Raw genomic sequence first — 20,245 nt, forward strand, 5'->3', positions numbered from 1 at the left:
TGTAGAGAGCTGAGGCTACAAGTATAAACACCCCCATCCATGATACATACTATGAGGAATCATGGGACATGAAGTCTTCTTATAAGAAGGAAGCAGCCACTCTGCTGTGCATAGAAATAGTGAAAAACAACATCATCCTCTACACAAACTGACTGCAAAAACCCAAACTTTTTTAAAGTAAGAAGAATTTTTCAAAATACATATACTACTTATTTATGATTGTGTGCTGTTAGTCTTTATTCATTTTTAATGTGAGAACTTGAGATCTCCATTAAGGTCTAAGTCGCACCATTGCAATTCAAAGCATGTCTGAACTGTCCTTAACTGAATTCAAAATGCATCAAACATGAAAACGCACCTCTGAGCACATTTAAAATTGAACATTGATAGATCAAAGCAGTTGAAAAGCAAGGTTAGATGCAGCTACACAAGCCTTTACCGTGAAGACAAACCTTCACATATCAGTTTGAGAAAGGATATGGTGAAACGACAGCATTATTTTCAGAGCATGATATAAGTCTGCTGAAAGGTTTACCAAGATCTATGCATGGAGTTTACCTAGAGGGGATTGTTTTTTATCGCCAACAAGGGGTGCAGTGGGGTGGCCACGGGTGGGAACTCTGTGCTCTCACATTTTTCGGGAATGGGCATGCGTGCCCACTCTTATTTTGCAAAGAATTCTTTGGTGGTCCGTGGCTCTGGGCGGTCTGCTCCCCGCGGGGTCAGGAGAAGGTCCTGGGGGGTGCACCGGCTGGAGCCGCAGACTATGTCTCACGTATGGAATTGCAGGCTCAGGGCGGTGGGCTGGTTGCCTCTCTGATCACAACTTGCCTTCTCTCCCATCACAGGCTCAGATTGGGCGGGTTCTGGTATCATGACGTCGCACTGGGGGAAGATTCTTCCCCTTTGAGTGACACATAGGCAGGGGTGTAGTGGGGCGGGCACGTTTACATAACAATTATGCGCATGCGCACTCATCATGGATAGTGCCCCCTTTTCTTTTTTTACGACTACACCCCTGTCACCAACAAAACTGGAGTCATATATGAATAAGGTGAAGATTCTGTATTTGTTGTAAGCAGGATTAGTCTACACACAACTTAGTAGTATAAACCAACCCAAGCACTATAAACCCAACCAGGGTTCCTCCAGAGGTTGCTAGGGGTTCCTTGAGCAATGATAAATTTGTACCTCTCAGGACATTTAAATTACACCAATGATCATTTTGGCTATCTCTAAGGCATTTTTCCAATGACCAGCAATGTAAGGCATTCTTTCTACTGACCACCATGCTAATGTACTGTGAGCTGAACATAAAGAATTCATAGCAAGGGTTCCCTCATGTTAAAAAGGTTGTGAAAGGCTGCAATAAACAATTTTACAGTAAACTGCAATTAACACAGCTCTCTCAAAATTAGTAATCTGTACCAAATAGGGAGATAAAATACAAGGGTCAGTATACTACAGAACAAGGGAGAGTTGGGCTTTTCCTTATATATTTTATAATCCATATTAACCAACAGTATATTAGCAGAATTTTATACAGGGATGGTTGGGGATATGGCAGATATAAAATCAGAACAAAACATTCCAACTGTGTTCCTCACCATTCTGTCATTTGGGTAGCCCAGCCCCCCCCCCCCCCCCTTCCCTTAAAACCAGTCCTGATTTGATTATAAATTCTGCATATAGTCATGAAAAATGTCTGTGACTGACTCTTTCTGTATTGCTTAACATCAACTTTTTCTTACATTCAACAGATTCTTCTGGAATATGATAATCCTGAACCCCATTTCCCAATTTGCCTCTTTTCTACGCAACTGCTCCAATGGTAAAATGGAGATGGTGCCTCCTATATAGGCATTAGGATCCACAGTATACATTAAAACTCAATATATATTGCTTGACTGTCCTTGGGCATATCAATGAAGGACAAGAACAAACCTTTTGGTTCTCTTACTCCTATCACTCCTGGAAATCCTAATATTTGTTATTCAGCCAGCAGGCTTTTATTGGCCCATGCACAGGCCGTAAAAGTTCTTAGCTTCTCTTCTTGTCTTCAGCTATATAGGAGTCGTTCTGTGTTGTTCCACAAGCAAATAAAAAGTTCCTGCAGTTGGAATCTTTGTGGTTGATGTGTTAATGTAGAACAATTGGTCCCTACACAGTCATCTCTGCACGGCATTCATAAATATTTGCACATGACTGTATAGTTGCAGAGCTCTGCATGATTAATCACAGCTAATTAGCCTGGAAGCTGGACATCCACAACCTTATTTTTACTAATAACAAGACTGATTCAAGCATTGCTAGAGATAATTAGGTGTATGGATGACTTAAGCCAAACACCAATCAACTTAGTTCAACTGGTTTTCAATTCAATCAACTCACTTGATATAGATGTCTACAGTCGATCGAAAATCAATCAATCATACTACAACATCACAACTCATGCACAGTCTAAATAGGTCTTTTTCCAACCTCTATAACATGGGGGAACCCTTAAAATAACTTTTAGGTCTTCAGGGAACCTCTGCTATAAACACTATATCCACAGCTCACTGTAGATTTCCTAAGTGGTCAGTGGAAAGAATGCCTCCTAAATTTCTTGCCAATGAGAAGAATGTCACCCTTACAAATAACCAAAAACATCATTGGTGTCAGGTAAACTGATCTGAGAGTCACAACCTGCTCATTGCTTAAGGAACCCCTAGCTACCTCTAGAGGAACCCCAGTTGTGAAACACTGATCTAAATCGAGAATAGTGTGAAGACAGACATATTCTCCAAAATTTGCATGAACAGAAAAAAGATTGAGAGGTCCTATTAAACTGTCAAATGTTCTTTTGTTTCTACACTTCATATTGATTGCTTTAGGTCAATTGAATTTAGAAATTCAGAACTGATTTTTAGTTGGATTGATCAAATGATTGCATGGACAGCTCGATTGAATGGGAAAATTGACCCCTGTAAGGCCAGATTTACAATCACCCTCAGGGGACATCAGCAGTTTTTTGTGATGGTGGTGGTGCAAATGTTAACATGGACTTATAATTAAAATTTGAAGCTTGGTTGTCCTGTGGGGATTCATTAACAGAGTAATGGGACTAAACATTCAATCATTCATCAGTTCTGTTGGTGGCAACAAGGAACTAAAGCGAAGTGGTTGATGCCCCTTTAGCCAATGGTATTATGTTCAATGCAGGAGCAGAAACTACGCCCAATTCTGATGACATGGGGGCGTCTTCCCATGTCCAGTGCTGGAGAGCGAAAAAAACAAACTTTTACTGAACTGTAGAGTAGGGTATCTATACCTTCATGTTACATTTAAAAAAATGTAAAATATTTTCTAAAACTAGATTTCCATATTTTCTCTTTTCATGATTTTGTTTTTATTCAACTTTGTGTGTGCAGAGTTATGACATATCACTAAAAAATCATGTATTATAATTATTATTTGTGCAGTATTTTTCATACTGCACATATTCCCAGCTATTTTCATTTTGTATAGTGGTAAAAACACATTTTTTTTTTTTGGAACAAGGATGCCGGTTTCTCTCTACCTGTACTTTATGAAGCAATTTCCTTTCCAGCGAATGTGCCTCATGCAGCTTTTACACTGACATTTTCCTTATGGGGGAAATGTATAATAATAATAAACAAAGAAACCCACTGTGTTCCCGCTGAATCTTTCCAAGTCTTTACTGGATAAACAATGGCAGAAGCTCTCTGTCTCTACTGACACATTATTCTGTTGTGTTACAGGTAAACTCTAACTGTCCCATTGCTACCATGCAGCAAAGATTACTGCTCTACTAACAACCGCTGCTTAATTACTTATTAACATAAATTCCTTTTTAACAACTCAGACAAGATTGTAGCTAATTTTGATTGTAACTCTACAACAGATGTAGAAAAAAAGAGTAACACAATCACAATAACAGCATTTCCAACATATAGACAAAGTATATATATAGACTGGACAGACTGAAAGGAAAAAAACTCTCTAGCTATATGACTACCAAATTAATAAAATTATGAGCCCCTGCTGCTTAAAAAAACCCAGTGTGACAGGAAAGCTATGCATTTTGGTGGGCCCTCCTTGGCCGTCCAGGTCTCTGACCAGACATTGCATATAAGTATGACTGAAAGCCCCTATGCACAGTTGTTTTATTGGTCATCAAGTTGGCACATTCCAGCTAGCGATTTGGGTGCACAAAAGTACTATGAGCTGTATTTTCCTTTGTGTCTTAAGTCTAAGTTTAGTTGAACCAGAAATGAGGGCTGTAATAGACACGTATGGTGCAAAATTCAAATTTAGAGCATTCGGCATGACTCAATTGTGTTAAGAATTGCATCCCTTGCATGTGACAAAACAACTTTAAACCCTCAGTGTTCATGCTCCACCATTCTTTCTGCTTTACTCCTCTATGTAGCAACCTATAACCCCTTCTTTAAAAAAAAAATACATTTACTCCTGGATATTTCAGTTCCTTGTCATCCTATATACTCATTGTAGTACACACAGCACACAGAATATGTACAAAACATGAACAGTGAGAGTTTACAACAGACAGCACACAGACAACATCCAGATAGACCAGGAATATAGACTAAGCCAGACTTCCTCAACATTTTTAACATGAAACAACCCCTAAAATATCCTTCAGGTTTCTAGGGGAACCTACTTATCCTACTATCCACATTGGTGTCACTTAATCTGACCTGAGTTGTCTAAATTGCTAGTTACCCCTAGAAACCTCTGGAGAAACCCTGGTTGAGAAACATACAGTAAGCTGACCACTGGCAGGAAAGTATTGTGATACCATGCTGGATTTACAAATTCTGCCCCGCAACAAATGCAACATGCTCAGAAAAATACAGAAAATTAGTATGAGGCAGCTTTGCAAGGATAGTAGATGCCTATGCAAACACATATGTTATAGACAACATCACAGCAGGCCAACAATTTGAAGCCATTTTACTTATCATGTGAATTCTATGCCAACCAGGAGAGCAAACTATTTTTAGTGCTCCGCTTTTTTTGCTTTAAATGTCTATTAAAGTAAGCCTCCAACAACAATTTCTAACATATATGGGCCATAAACAATCTATAGAGTGACTCTGTTGCTAAACTGAAAAAAAAAAATAGAAGCTAATATATGATGGTAAATGCAGCTCTGCGGAAGAGAGATTATCCTAAGAAATCTGCAGAGAAACCAAAACCTCTGGGAATCTCCTGTTCACCAGCTCCATTCAGTGGTTTTGCCTGCTGACCTTCACAGCCTTACTACATGAAGATGAGTTTCATGAAATACAGATAATAACAGGGTAACTATACAGATCAGTGACCACATTGCCATGTTATAGGAGCTTATATGTTGATATTCAGGTGGTATAGTATAATTTGGGCATTGGCAAGGCGTAGTCATGATGTTTAGGTTTTGACACCATCCCCTGCCATTTCCAAAACCTTATGCTTACATCTAAGTATTATAAAACACTACCTAAACTACATGGCATGTAAGACTTCAGCCAAAAATAACAAGATAAGAAATAATATTAAATTAAATAAGAATACCAGATGCAAATTCAAAAAACTCTATTTTTGCTATCCATGATATAACATGTGTAAATGGTAATGTGGTGTCGACACCTAACCATCATGACTACGCCTTGCCAATGTCCAAAATATACTATACCACCTGAATATCAACATATAAGCTCCAATAACATGTGATTAGCAGTTTAATGTTATTATGAATGACCTTTGAAGTTCAATTGGATGGGAGATAAGGAGGGGTACTAAAGAAGTGGGACCTTGTATTTCCAGTTCATCATCATCATAATAATAGCTCACTTTAGGATCCTTTGGAAAGAGATAGTGGTAATAACAGCTCTATGAAAAATGGGAAAAAATATCAGCCCAATATACTTTTAGATGAAAGAGATTTTTTTTTAAGGCAATGTTCTGAACAGTCAATGTGAATGCTGACGACCTTGGCATTCTATATAACATAGTCCAGCCATAGCTTAATACATCTAAATATTCTATTTTTGCTATTTGAATGGAAAAAAAATTCTAACAATCACCTTTGAGATGTACAAACAAACATTTTCCAAGGAGGAAATAATAGAAATGTCTTTCTTTTGTATTGAAGCATAATGTGGAACTGTAGGCAGATGTGAAATGTGTTCAAATAAATCTTCCTTAAAGCTTAACAAAACTGGTAAATGCAGCTGTTCTTTTATTATTTCCCAGGATGGCAACCAACTTTTACAAAAATATAAACTCTTACCTTTGATATGGATTTTTATGTGCTTTATAGGCTGCTACTGCACATTCAAGCCAGTGGGCGCCCTGCTTTGTTTAGTCTGACACAGTCCAAAAAAACAACAAGACCCCACCCACTCAATTACATCTAATTTTTCATAAATTCAAAGCATAATTTATTCACATCATTTATTCAAACCAAAGGAATATACTTATCATGATACATATGTAGTATACATTCAGTCCTAATATTACTATTACTATTTAACATGTTTCGCAGTATCTGCTTCTTCCGAAATGGTGGAACTGGCATTACATTTGTGATAGTATAATCCCTATTACAAACTGTAACACCGTTCATTACCACATACCTCTATGACAATGTCTGCAGGCACCCCGGAAAATATATCAATGGATAGATGATACAAATCTTTAGGACCACTCAATATACAAATCTGTTCCACTATGTAAAGTGATGTGTCTCTACATAAGACCTACTATTGATTGCAGGCTGTAACAATTCAAGGCCGTTTTATCAGAGACCAAAAAAGCATGTGGCAACAGAATAAAAGTTGGACCTGTTCAGCCAAATGTTTTCTTTTTTTGAGCAAGTGATTTTGAGCAGTAAATTGGCTTCAAAAAGCTTACTAAATCACTAATGTAAACATACTTTAGCTGTGGTTGACTATATTGTGGTCTGATAGTCAGTGCAGGAAAGTAATCAATGAAATTAGTGGTTTACTCATTCATCTTTCATCCACATCTGGTTTATTTTGCTCCATTTTAGGCTATTTTTATACACTGTTATCGATTACATGCTGAGGTACCTGTCACATTAAAAAAAAAATCCATATAATTGTGGAAAGTAGTAAGCATCATACACCATAAATATCAAACTGTACTTTATCCAATCTATTCTGTTATTTTAACTAAAATGAACCCGTGCTTTGATCATACTTGGTTTATTTTGTAGGAGGCTCCATAGGAAGGAGTTACTCATCTTCTCCACATCGGGCTGCAGCCCAGAGATCCTGATGCAAGGATTGACTTTCTAAAGACTGAAACCTGTACAGAACTCCACAGGCTTCACCTTGCAACCATAACAGCCAATGGTCTGGTGGTTGGTGGATCAAGAACAAAGGTAAAACAAAGGAGAACATCATATGATCCCCCTCCCAGAGAAGGTAAATACAACCTGTCTAATGGACCACCTAAAACCTTTAAATCACAATACAGATTTCATTGAAAGGAAACCTGGACAATTCAAACTTAGCTCATGATGAGAAAGTACATAAAGGGGTGACATTAGGGACCCCAACCGCCCAGGTGACATTGCCTGCTTTAAGGTTCTGATTGTCTGAAGGAAACTTCAGATTGACCTGCCCAGTAAGTCACTAATATATAAGTAATTTTCAGTAACTTTTAAATTCTGTAAGCAACATGATTTGCAACATGCTTTGCAGTAAAGAGGAAAGGACTAGAAAATTTCATACAAACATACTGGAAGGAAAGTTTAAACAAAACATTTTGGTTTTCCAGGTTGTATACTTTCCCAATAAACTAGGCTATTTTGAAAAGCTGTTTATTGGTTTTGGGGGGTGGAGGTAGAGTTTTTGACAGTATGTGAATTATTGTGCTGAATATGTTAACACTATGGCAGACTAACCTCTTAGTTTGCTTTCCTTCAGCACTGACAACTCTGCCACTTTGTTGCCATCTTCTCCTGTTCTTCTTCCAAATTGTCATCTTCTTTTTTGCCCATTGGGTGACTCCATGGCCACGGAGAGTGTTGGGAAGGGGAGTATATGCACCTGGTGGGGCTACCAAAACATTAGGTGGGAAAGCAAAGGCTTACTTTAAAAAGTTTAGGGGTGGGGCTCTCCCAATGCGGTCTTCTATGCTAATTGCTTTTCAATACTTATTGTAATACTTACCACAAAATTTCTAAAAAATGGAGAAACTTTTGTACGGCAAAACTAAATTTCTACTTCACCAACAGCAACTAATCAAATTCTCCTTTTCACCATGTGAACGTGGGTTAGAAAATTAGTGGAAAAAATCTGTTTATAAAAAGCAATAAAATTTGCCTATTTTTTTATAATTCATGAGATCCATTGTCTGTCTCTCACTGTCTCTCCTTTTTTCCCAAGCTGTGTCATGTACTCTTTTCAGATATCTAAATGGCAAATGATCCGTCTTGGCATGCGCTACGGTAAAAATGATAGCTTTGACTATGAACAAGAATGTTACCATGCCAAGCAGCTTTGTACAAGCTCGGTGTTGTAATCCCTAGAGCCGGTTGCCCAGCTGCCTCCTTCAAGGCTGGATGTGAAGTGTAGAGTCGGTTAGATAATACAAATGTTCCTATTGTAAAGAGAGGGAAAGAGTAAAATAACTCTGGCAGGTCTGTAATCAGAATCTTTATTTGATGTTTGTATTATTATGAACCCCTCTACATCAATACCTGATTGGTTTAACAATGATTATGAACTTGTCCACTTTTCTGTAAACTGATTGCGCTGTAAAGCACTTACAGGAAATCAGGTTTGGACCAGGAAAAATATTCTAAATTAAAATTAGGTAGCAAAACACAAACGTGTTACCATACAGGTGTAGGTGCCGAGAAGAAAGAAGACAAGTACCCTTTTTTGTACGATCTTAGTATTGCTGGAGTAAAAAGGGGCACAACAATTGCATATTTTCCAGCTTTAGGGGAATGTACAAAATAAAGGAAGGTCAGGGGTAGTCCCTGATATCAAAAGGCCAAACATAATATCCAGTGTATTCAAAGGCCAAGTTGATACTCTTCATACACTTTAAGTGTGCAGAGGAGAAATGTAAAGTCAGAAATATGCATACTTGATCTAGGAAAGTGACTCAAGAAGCAATGTAAGAAAGAAAGATAGCCAGATCGCTGGAATTAAAAAAAAAAAACATTAGCATTGGCAGCCTCCCAAGAACAGTTTCTCTTTGGAAAGTCAGCATTGGCAGCCAGCATTGGCAACCTTCTCAGAGGGTTTTCACTTTGGAAAGCCAGCACTGGCATTCTTACAGGAAAGGTTTCCCTTTAAAACCACATTTTTAAGAGGCAACTTAGCTACAGAGAGATCTCCGGAAGAAACTGGTAGTTAGGTAGACAACCCCATTCCCTCAGAACACACAAGCCACTCATGAGACATTAGGTTTGCTAAGAACATTAAAGCCTCTCATTAAACGCTGAGTGTGCTGGACTGTTTATAAAAATAATCTATGCTTGCTAATTTTATTCCTCCGGGGGCTGTGGAATTCTAGGAAAACAAGTGAGCCGAATGTCAACAGTTCCTCCTAATGCCTGATACTGAAAAGTACACGGCATAATTTGCATACAGTGTACAGAGTTTAAAGTGGAATATCCTCTGGAATGGAAGGTCATTCTTCTTTAATCACTTGCACTAAATTGGTTAAAAATGTCCTAAAAAAAGTAAAAAGTATACTGATCCTTACCGCTGTTTTCCACAATGCCAGATGTCACACATACTGTCCTTCTAGGAAGATTCCTGTGGAACGCAGAGCAGACAAAATACATTGCAAGATTTTCCACTCCATTGCGAGAACATCTCCGAGCATGATTTTAGCTGCTCTGTATGTCACAGAAATCCTCTTGGAAGTATCATGATGTCATGTTCTCCAAGGTGTCCAGTTGGATGATGTAACTTTTTTTCTTCTTAGATGTATTTTTTATCTACTAATAGTAAATGATTTGCGAAAGGGGCCCAGGGAGTGTAATCTGTTTTAGTGGAAGGTCTTCTTCAAGGCAGTGCCCTTTGCAATCACACAGATTTCAAACTTTTTGTTTTGTTTTGGTAAAAATCAAAAAGGGTCCACAGTAAAAAAAAAAACCTAAATGATCCAAATCATTCCTCTTCTACAAGAGATATTTATTTTTATTGCATACATGTGTCCCCATGGGGAGTAATTTTCGTCTATGCTTCATGCATATATTTTTTGGAGGAGGTGTTGTGGTGTGTTACAGCCGTTGTTAAAAATGTTGCTTCATTTTTATTGATTTGCTAATGTGTGTGTGGGCTTATTTTAACAATGAACTCATATGCTGCATCCCTTCTGAGGATACTGTAGCTCCACTATAATAGTGACGGGTATCAGAGGATTAAAATAAGGTTAAGAATTAAGAAAAAGAGGTAAAACCCCTTGGAAAAATTAATGATTTTTAAATGTTGAGTGAGTGAGTTCAGGTCCCATAGTCAGGTCCATAAAATATTGGTTTGATGTGTTTGGTATGCATGAGCTCAAGTGGCCTACATAGAGCTCTGATCTCAACCCTTTTGAGGACCTCTAGAACTAATCAGAAAGCAAATTGTAGGCAAGGTTTTATCATTCAGCATCAGCACCTGACCTTACAAATGCTATTTTGACTCTTTAAGCATAATGCAAAACCCTTTGAAAGGCTTTTCAGAAAGTGGAGTCTGAAAGTAGCAAGAAGAATGGGGGAGGTTGTTTGTTCAACTCTACGTTATTACCTATGGTTTTGGAATAGGACATCCAACAAGCTCATATTTATGTTATGGTCAGAAATCCATAAACGTTTGGCCACATAATTCATGTGACTAGGACGGTCATATTGAACTCAATTCATCTAAAAAAAAAATATGATGGTGAGATAAATAAGTTATAGGCAGATTATAAAAGAAAGTTATCTTGTGCTTAACATGAACCTGTCACATCAACCTTATGAACACTATACCATTTAGTAAGAGCATACACTTCAAAGTGCCTGCAGGTACTATTATTATTAGTGATCTCCTCTTCAGGGCATCTGTGGGCACAAGTTGGGTGTCTGTAAAGTTGCTTCAAGCAGTAACTCTTCTTCCTTCCCTGTTCTGCCTGGTGAGCCTAAAATAACTCCTCCAACAGGGAACACAAGAGACCTTGTGGTATTATAATTCAACACAAAAATAAAATGTCATATGTACAATGTCTCCTTCTCAATACCAGCTCAGTATTATCTTAGCCCCCAGAGAGATACGGCAACCAAATTCAGAATTTATCCATGGAAACAACTAAAATCTCATTTAAAGTGTAAATGTTACAAGCGCAGACAGTGGTTAGCTATGAAAGAGTTAACATCTTTGTTTTGTGCTCAGCCGCTTTAAACAGCATAATATAATGAATTAAATTGAGAGGCTGAGCCTTTATATAGAAGGAGATAGGTAAAATAGTCAGCCCCAGGGTAAGGCCCTATCGTGAACCAAATATAGCAGCTGTAAATTGGGATAGATTGCTCCACCGATACACTCTTCTAATAAAAGACAGGCATCTAATAAATGAGCCAGACTCCAGAGGAGCGAGGTGTCGTGTTCAGACAATCAGACCGTCTTTTGATGTGCAAGGATGAAGTATGATCAGATACAAAGATGCTAAGTGCTGAAATAGCTTCTCGAAACACCTTGTTAGTTCTTGTGAAGATGGATCAGCCTCATGGATGGATCAGATGGTCTCAGTTTGTGTGCAGAGTCATTAGAGGCAGTCAAATATTTTACTGGGGCACCAAAAGGGCACCAAAAAAGCCAATGATGACTTCTAAACCTCTGAAAGAGATTTAGAACTGGCCAGTAAAGGGGGTTCTATAGGATGGTTGAAGTGAAAACCAGCATTTCATAAAGGTACGAATAGCCGAAGAATAGCAATATATTGCCTTCCCCGTTCAGTGGGTAAATCTAGTTACTCTAACTCAAGTTTTTGGTGTACAGTTTTATGTTGGGCCTAGTAAGGAAGTATTCTAAGATTCTTGAGAGGCAGCAATATTTCTCTAGGAGGATTCATCTGGAGGAACAGAATATTTAAATGTGCTGAGTGTCAAACAATCCAGGAGGGTCCGGCCATGAAAACTATGGCACATTAAAGAAACACACTGAGATTACTCGCATCATTAAAAAACTTTACCTGACTTTTTTGTCAATTGTTTAAAAGAATTCTCTGTTCTGTAAAAATCCTGGTTTATGCACATGTGTTGGATGAGTCACTCATAGGCATCTGTTTGTAAATGTATTACCCAAAATTCACTAGTAGATTGTAAGCTCTTCGGGGCAGGGTCCTCTCCTCCTCCTGTGTTACTGTCTGTCTCTGTCTGTGATTTGTAACCCCTATTTAATGTACAGCACTGCGTAATATGTTGGCGCTATATAAATCCTGTTTAATATTAATAATTCACCCAACATTTACCTGAATAAGCACATTAGATTCAGTTAGCAAATATTTAAATCAACTTTGTCATATAATTGATGAATTTTTAAATGGAAAACTTGTATATCTTGGGTAAAAGTTGGGTGCATCTTGAGTGAAACATTTACAAATACTGTGGACACCATAGTTTGATATGTAGTGTTGTTCATTTCTGAAAAACAACAGATAGTAAAGCTTCTCTCCATCCTGATCAATGCCCATGTTTCCTGATCAGAAATAGTTTTTACATTGTTCACTGGCATCCTTTGTGAAGTGCAACAATTCTATTCTATTTCTTGGTACTGTACAATGTGTTGAGACCCACTATTTAGTAGAGAGATTTCTTTGTTATTCAACTCCAAGGTTTGTGCAATCAGTTTGCATGGCTACATTTACATTGTAAATAGTTGATATATTTTATGTATATTTCAGTAAGATGAAGGGTCTGATTTTATCAAGTCCCATCGAAAGTAGGGCAAATGGCAAGAGTAGGAAGCAAATGGTGTTGTCCAATGCATGACCTCTTTCCAGATCTATGATGATGTTGTAGAGGTGGAGCTAAAAGCAAGGAAAAATCTCAGCAAGGTTACATGACACGTCCAAATTGATAGCACTCAAAAGATTCATATATTATAACAGGAAATCTAACTAGGAAAGGTGTCTCACCACTATTAGGTCCTTCCAATCCAGTATTTTGCTTATCTGGCTCGAAAGCTCTTAGGTTAATCATGCGTACAACAGTTCCAGTTCTACTGGAACAAAGTTACATACAAATAGCCTGTACTGATCTGTTTGTTACCTAAGGAATAAAGTACTCATTGATAAACTGTGAGTGCCTGGGGATTACTTTGTAAAGGTCAAATCACAGAATGTCATACTTCACACCACAGTTTGAGTGTGATAATGGCACAAGGCCAGTAACAAGGTCAAAGAGAAGGCATCAGTAAAATGTCAATAAGTCCATGCCAGTGGCAACTTTTTTTTTAAATTTAATTTTCAGATGTTACATGTAAATGGTGCCTCCTATTCCACATAAAGTACAAAATACATAGCACATGTAGTGCATCTAGAGAGTTCCAGAAGTGGATCTTCTTGATATTCATTTATTGTGAAGTGTAAGAAGTGGGTCAAAGGGGTCAAAGTAAATGCACAAAAAATTCCTCCCATGAGACATTATAATAGGAGAAAATAGAAGAACATATGGTTCTATGCTGATCTGCCTGCATTATAATACACAATAAGTGAACGGGAACAATTCCAGGGGGATCGGGAAGGGACTTGACTTCCATGTGGCTCATGATAATGTCTGTAGAAAACAGCTGCACAAAGAATTGTTCAGTGTTTTTAGTTGGTCACTTAAGTAGGATTATTGCTGTAGAAGACAGCGTTTGCGATACAAGAGGGGCAGATATATAAAACTTTTTAGTCCTATCACCTGTGTATTTATGGAATAAGCCTTTTTCTGAAACAGATACATGTATGAATTATGTGCAATTCATGGTGCCCACATAAAACCCATACTTAGAAGTTCAGCAATAAAGTATACCCATTGACCACATTGATGCAAGAAAACCAGACAGTCTCTTTTTTTGGCCCAATTATTTAGATTTCACAAAGGTAAAATAGGTACCAAGTGATATTTGATGTATACCAATCACTTCCTATTTTCAAGCAGATGTCCTGAAGGCATTGAAAATGAATGTATTTTTGGCATATAAAATACCTGTAATTACTGGCTACAGTTTTTAGTCTAATGGAGTCCGAATGCAATTAAAAAATAATATGCTAATGCTTAGTCTTATGACTTCAAGTTGAGTTCTGCTAAATTATTCTTTACTTTAGGAATAAATAAAATTAATTAGGCTCCAACCAGGTTTTATATTTCTATCCCTTGATAGTGAATCCTGATAATGAGATCTCCCAAAACACCCAGAACTATCCGGTTACCAACCGTGGAGTGCAATGTCAATATATTCCAATAGAAGAACCATTGGAGCATCCTACTACTTGCTTCATGATAGAAACAGCCCACGCTGAACGCAGTTCCTTTCTCATTTTATCAGTTCAGCACTACAGAGGTATAAATCATTGAATAAAAAGCCAGACAATCACTGTAGTATTAGGAGTCATTACATGTGGATAAAAAGATTTCTCAAGACTTAACTAGGAAATATACTCCCAAAGAGCGATAACATGGGCTAAGTAAGTCTGCTCACTTCTACATAAAATTGCTTCTTAATGACAGATATCGGATGTCTGAATGTTCACCAAGATGTCCTTGTCCTAAAATTGTATTGCAACAAGGAGGTAAAACCCCTGCAAGATTTTGTATTAATGTCCTAATGCAGATGAGGATATTCTCCACCCTACTTTTTTTAGTTTTCACCAAAACAGTAGATAAGGGGAAATCTTACAGTGGAAAGACACATTTCTTGTTTTTGTTCACAACTGAGTGGTGAACATTATTTCAAAAGGATTTTTTCTAATTTTTCAGTTTTGTCTCTAAGAGAGAAAGAGCTGTGAGATCTCGTCATTGGGACAAAGATAGCCTACAAGTAGACATAGGATTTTACCCTTCTCTGCAAGATTTCACTTTATACAGTATATACTATATAGAATAGTATAGAATAGAATATAAAATAGACAAGTTGCGGAGTTACATAAAGCAAAATAATCTGGTAGTAATCTGGTAGCTTCATAGCAGGCACTCTCTAGTGCAATATTTTTTTTGCTACTGTCTACCAATCTGATACATCCTTGCTATCCCAAGATTCCAGAAAATCTGCTTGCTTTCTATATACCGCAATGAAATGTTTGATAGCTAAGTAATCGGGCTGGAGCACTGACACATGGGAGTAGGGACAGGTGTAATTAGGTATGAACAAATAACTTTATAAGAGTCAATATTTTCTAAGTGTCTAAGTGTCTTATATCTATATTGTACCAAAGGTACAATGTGACACATGACTCCTTCTTCTGCCTTCAGAACCACAAATGTCCAGTTGGATAAGTACTAAATCCAATCACTATCATATGAAGGTGGCAGAAAGCCCCTTGGCCCTGAATAATCTCTGGCCCAACATTGAGTTTAAACAACCGTTTTAATTTTGGTTAGGGCTTCAAAGAATACAAACAGGAATGTGGAAGAAACATAAAAGGTACAGTACAGAATTAGCTTATTTTACTTACATATATAATGTCAACCTACATGTTTTCTAAAAATAGGGGCCTCATCAGATACCAGTGGCCAAGGTTTGTTGGGGGAAGCAGCAGTTGGATAGGTTGGAAAAATGCAACGTTTTCTTTACCCTTTAATGAGTGAGTATACAAACATGAATGACAATATATTAGAAAATTCAGGCTGGATTTGCACCTGTGCATTTAACTGAACATGAAAGGGGTAGAGCAGATGGGGTCCCTCTCGCTTCATCATCATCTTTCCCCTACTGCCCCCCTGACCTTTAATTCCCAATTAACCACAGACACACCTCGTATTTGGTACAATTGGCCATGGTGAGTGTTTTATTATTGCAACCCTATTACTTGAACAAATTGTAAAACATTCTGATAATTTACGGATATAAAGTCCCCTGGGGCAAAGTCTATGAAGACATGTTTCCTAACTGATTATCCCTTACAGGGACCACCCCTTCATTATCCGGCCTATCCAGCTCCTTAGCCTGTTTAACTTACACTTCCTCATAGATAAATTACCACCAATTTAAAAACACAATACCTCCGATGATTTTCCCTTATCTAAAGCCCTTTTTCAGCAACTGGACCTCACCAGCGATACAAAGCCACCATGACACGACAACACCTCTCATACCAACCCAATCCCAACCAACAATCACCATTAGCACTAATGATCACCCCTAGGTGTACCAATCACCCAGCCCCCTTGTAACTCCCCCTCAAGTGGAGGGGGCATGGAGGAACCTGCACCTTGCACTTCTTATATCTAACTGACTTTTTACTCCCACCTACTGACTTTAAATCCTATCAGCTCCACACACCGGACTGACCTGTGACCAATCCTGTACACCTTCCTTCCTCCTCCCCTAAACACTTTCACTCCCATAACCTCCCCTTTCACTCTGTCATGTAGCCCCTTTGCCTAACTGTTTATTTTCCTGGCCTTCTTCTTCCAGGTCTAACTTTATTGCAACACACTGCTAAAGACTGGTCCTGCTATAAGCAATAAGGGGTCTTAGTGTTTTTTTGGGAGACCAGCAGCTATTATGTATGGCATAGGAAATCAAATGCAAGCTGCATGTCCCACTGCCCCCTAGTGTCTACGGCAGCCTCTAGATTGTTCCCCAATGAGATCTTGCTCCTGCTAAGCATGCACTGATATTGCATATTAGTCAGTAAGACTTCTTTCGAGAACTGCAAGGGAAAGAGTTAAATACAGTCTGCGGGTGTTGAGTGCTGCCAGAGTCATTTCCTGAGCTGTTATCCATTATTTAAACACTAATTAGTATTCCTGTTACCTAATTACAGTTCAGTAGCTACAGACACAGAAAGTTAAACTGCAGCCTGGCCCAGGGGGCTCCGGGGAGGCGGCTCTGATAAAAATCATTTAACCTACTCACCTGGGATTGAAGAAATCATAGTGGAAAGTGGGATTGATGGAACCAGTCACATCAATACCACATATTCCCCTTTTAATTAACTCTTTTTTTTTGTTCAGAATACTCATGCCACATCTCATCTTGGTGTGAGTTGCCAAACCCCTTCCAGTGGGGGGTGAACCGTTGTCAGTCAATTCAATGTCTTTGCACATATATTTTTTGTGGATTTTGTACAACTCTAATCCTAACATTCTAACATAATCCTAACAATCAATACCATTTTTTGGATTACTCTCTGTCTGGGTGTATATTTTTCTGCTGCCATCACTTATCATGTCTTTTCTATATCAATAACACAATTCAGAAATGACAGGATTTGACTCCAAAGAGCAGGTTTAATGGGGAATCTTCCCAGCACCATGTTCTTCCACCTCTTTACCACATACCACAGATCTGAAAGCTGCCTCATCTTTTCCATGAATTAACTCCACCAGTGACCACTGGTTATTCATATGCAACATTGTTGGGTCACTACTGCAAGATTAAAAGCAAAAAGCATGCTAATATTACAATTGCATAAATACTTACATAGCAATATAAATAAGGTGTATTAAATAAGGACGGCCAGTTTGGCTGATAATAGTACATCTCTATATGTGTTCAGCTATGTACCTCAACGACAATCTTCTGACGTCCATCAGATGTCTGTATGAAGCCACAGCGTACTTCCTGTGAGCTATGATACTGTAATCAGCCACTATCAAGAAGATTAGCAGGACTTGGAACTAGAATATTGTGCAGGGCAATCAGCACCATAGCTTTGGAAATGCCACTCTAAACAAAGACCTTTGAATCCTGCCAACCTACCAAGTCCACAACAGATTACAATAGTTTATCTAAAACTTTATGGAAAACATTAGGAAATTAACACGTCATCATGCTCATCATACATATTGATTCTTTGGAGGGTTTCCATTGTAAAGTTCTTAGTTTTGCATTTGCGTACCAGTCAGATGCCTGTTTCCCCTATTGTAGAAGTATTCACCATATGTTCCTTTGGTTAGAGACAGATTAAGTCAGAATAGGGTACTGGGTAGCTTTGGTCCCCAATCACTTCCAATATTAAGGATTGTAAGTCATTGAAAAGCCTTGATAATTATTAAGTTATTCACTTTGTTTACTAAAAGAGCAGGAGGGTTGCAGGTGGGTCCTGGTTACCTACCCAGCCCTAGGTGAATGATTTAGCTTTGCCTTGAAAGAATTCACATGAGGTTGATGAACATCTCTGGATTGTTATAAGAATATGTATAGGTGTATATGGATAATGCATGCCAGGGAGTGAAATGGGAGTGTGAAAATCCATGGGAGTTTCTCTTTTATAACCTCATACATAATGATATTTATCATGCAGCTGTGTGTTTTGAGACTTGCCATTGTATAGGAGCAGCAGTAACATGCAATAATAATATGTCAAGTGCCACTCCTGAAGGCACAGGAAATTTTCTGTCAAATGCTTTAGAAGGAAAATCTGTTCATGTCTCCTATGAGAGTGGGTTTTGCTTTTCACTTATTATAGTACAGGGTTCTATCCTCTGAGATGTGGCATTTGGTAACTGGTGACCAGTGCACCTCAGATGGGCATAGATGATGTGCTCCATAGGCTCTGTGCATTCACAAAGATGTTTCCTTATAGAGGACAGCACATTCAATGATTTTTAGTTTTGTTGTATTACCTAATACCTAATAAATAAATACCCCTGAGGGGAAACTAGTAGATTACAAGGATTTCATTCTTTAGATTATGTCCAGCAGATATTGTGAAAGGCCATACCAGTGGATTTACTTAAATCTTCAAGTGACAATGAGTGAAGTTCTACTTTCCAGTTCTAGTTCCACTCAGAATATTTATATAAATGTTAAAATTGGGAACTCTGAACTATAAAACTTTACCTTTAAACATTTGAATTTCTCTTTAAAAATGTTTTATTCTTGGAGAAGCAGTGAGTCTTTACTAGGTAATATTAAAGCTTCTGTGAAAGTTCAGCTACAAATGAAATACTATTGCTAAAGATGTATTTGAGTATTTAAAGAAAATCATGAAAATCAGAAAATCATGGCATAATTCATATTAAATTTTTATTCCAAATGTAGAAAAATGTGTCAGCTGCTTGTGCAGAAGCAGTGAACCCACCGCAAAAGTCCTGTAAAAGAAGCTCATTCTCCCTGTTGTTGGGAGACATCTACCACTGCCGCAATTGTCCCACTGCTAGGAATACTAACTGCCTGGGTGTCTCTGGAAACATTGAGTCACAAGAAGGGTCAGTAGGAGCAGCCACCATAGTCTTTCAATACAAAGTATGTAAGTAAAGGACACACACCCTGCCACACCCTCCTCAGATCATGAAGAATCTGAATGAGCATAAATGGAATTTTACTTTTTTTCACCCAACTTTTCTTTATATTGGATTTCAAAATAACAAATGCAAACATGTAGAGGTTACACAAAGGGTTTAGTGTGGTTAAATACTGTGTGTGTTATTAAGTGAATATTGCTACTGTAACAACAATTGAGAAGTAATAAGGGAAAGAGAAAGCGTGCCAGACCATCCAAATAAGGGGCAGATGGGGACTATGACATAATAACATAAATGCACCCAATGGTCCCAACAACCTAGAAATGAGATGTAACAATGGGCCAAAACCTATTCAAGGCTTGAGTTTAGCTTTAAACACCAAAGGTGTTAATTACACCAAACCTTCATCTTATCGAACTTCTAAATTATTGTAATACTTATCAGACAAAGCTAGGAAAAAGTGCTAGGAAGTGACTTTGTATGCCCCAATCCTAATAACCAAGGAACTAATTCAAGTTTCCATACCCTGCCATTTTTTATCCTTTTCTTGCTAAAGTGTCCAAGGTGGCCACCAATAATTTTTTTGCATAATAATTTAATGTAACTGGAGGTGGGGTAGGGGTGTCTCCTTTGCCAATATACTGTATTTAAAAAGTATCACACTGTGCTTTCGTCTATGAACACAAACTTGACCTATACAGCTAAACAATGTGGACAACAGGAACTATGAATCCGTAATATGCAAATTGAGGATATTACTTAATTTCAGGAAAACCGTTTGATGTTCTGAATGTTTGTTTACATGTGCTACAGACAGGAAAACCC

The 20,245-nt window shown here is 38.0% G+C and overlaps 1 protein-coding gene across 1 annotated transcript in view; it reads right to left on the reverse strand.

Annotated features, from left to right (window-relative positions):
• PDE4A (phosphodiesterase 4A) overlaps positions 1-20,245 on the reverse strand; it is a 301,715-nt gene that overhangs the window by 237,219 nt on the left and 44,251 nt on the right. The window lies entirely within an intron of this gene.

The sequence above is a fragment of the Pyxicephalus adspersus genome, chromosome 2 (genome assembly GCF_032062135.1).
Source record: "Pyxicephalus adspersus chromosome 2, UCB_Pads_2.0, whole genome shotgun sequence".
Taxonomy (NCBI): Eukaryota; Metazoa; Chordata; class Amphibia; order Anura; family Pyxicephalidae; genus Pyxicephalus; species Pyxicephalus adspersus.